The sequence below is a fragment of the Halyomorpha halys genome, unplaced genomic scaffold (assembly GCF_000696795.3).
Source record: "Halyomorpha halys isolate HHAL.00 unplaced genomic scaffold, Hhal_1.1 Scaffold4.1, whole genome shotgun sequence".
NCBI lineage: Eukaryota > Metazoa > Arthropoda > Insecta > Hemiptera > Pentatomidae > Halyomorpha > Halyomorpha halys.
The window spans coordinates 1773446-1774959 of record NW_027116287.1 but is presented as its reverse complement, the minus strand read 5'-3'; the positions used below and the strand labels follow the sequence as shown (position 1 = coordinate 1774959).

At 30.1% G+C, this 1514-nt stretch overlaps 1 protein-coding gene across 3 annotated transcripts in view; it reads left to right on the top strand.

The window, feature by feature from the left end:
- Positions 1–1514, top strand: part of LOC106688107 (acid sphingomyelinase-like phosphodiesterase 3b) — a 940469-nt gene that overhangs the window by 736348 nt on the left and 202607 nt on the right. The gene's annotated exons all lie outside the window — the stretch shown is intronic.

The following is a 1514-nucleotide window of genomic DNA, read 5'->3' as shown; positions in this document are numbered from 1 at the left end:
TCCCCCCTCCTCCCCTCTCCCTCCCTCCTCTAGAAAATTAATATGGAAAAGTATTGCCACAGTAAATTATATAGAAATATCTGTCAAAATGACGAGAATAAATTTCAACGTAATGTGGTAAATGAATATTTGGTGTGGGCAGCCCGTAGCTCAGGGGTTGGGCACAAGTTTATTGTCTGAGATCTGTGTGCGATGCCGGTTCGAATCCGGCCTTGGGGCGTTGACTTTTTTATTAACTGGAGGTCCCTCAAATTGAAAATACTTGACTTAGAATAATGGTGATACAAAAAATGAATTTATAACTGGCTATATGGAAAAAGTTCAATGCCATTAATATATATATATATATATATATATTTGGTGCACTTGAATTTTATTTTTTGTTGAGTTGAACTACTTTTGCAAATCTCAAAATTTTAATTCAATCCTTTCTGTGGGTTATACGTATATAAGTTTTTAAATATTCTCTGAATGTTGTAAAAATGTAAAAAAAAAGCTTATATAAATAGATAAATTAAACATCATTAGTTTATTTTTATTGTCCATTAATAGTTAGGTTAATAAAAATCAAATTTCGATTTCTGGTCCGGATGTGGGTTATTAGTTATACAAAGATTGTCAATCATATGATTCCTAATAGCAGTAAATAATAGAGGACCCTTTTAGCGAAATAACAAATTCCTTTGACAGATATAGGGACAGATGATATTAAATTTATATCTGGCAAAGGAGTGGATGTGTTTTCCCGGTAATTACCTGATGGTGTGTGCCACTATTTGACAAAGCCTCGAGTGTCATCACTCCCGCTCATGTCAGCCTTTTTAATTAACCATACTCCTACCTCCGGTCAGGTTTCTGTAACCCCTTCCTCAAAGCTCCTATGTATCACGTTAAAATTGAAAAATTTAAATTGTATTATCAAGAGTATTGAACTGTATTGAATAAACCATATTTATTGCAAATATAAAAAATTAAATTTTCTTAATCCAATTAACTTGTAACGCCTTCTCACCTTCAGGTAATTTCGTCATCTTTGTAAAATATTATTTAATATTTTAAACTTTTTTAAAACCATTTGTCGTCACCCTTTCATACTTATTTTCCTCTTTAAAATAAGTTTTCAAATATATTATTTTTCTTATCCTTCCGGTAATTTCACCATCTTTGAAATGTATTTTTTAACTCAGTCTTACCGCACGCGAGGCTGAGCTCACTTAGATTTCCGATCTCCTACAAATAAGAGAATTCTATATCTTATTCTCTTTTTCTTATCTTCCTTTTACCCCCTTCTCCTGCTCTAGTCTTTTCTTATTTTTCCTTACCCACGTTATTAGTTATGTTCACCACATATTATTATCATATTTTTTATTCTCTTCTTTTGTTCAACTTTATATTTTGAATTTTTATTCTAGTATATACTTACATATTTCAAATTTTTAAATTATTATTAAATTAAAATATTCATATTTCTTTGTTCCTTAATTATTTTATTTTACTTAAATATTTAATTACCT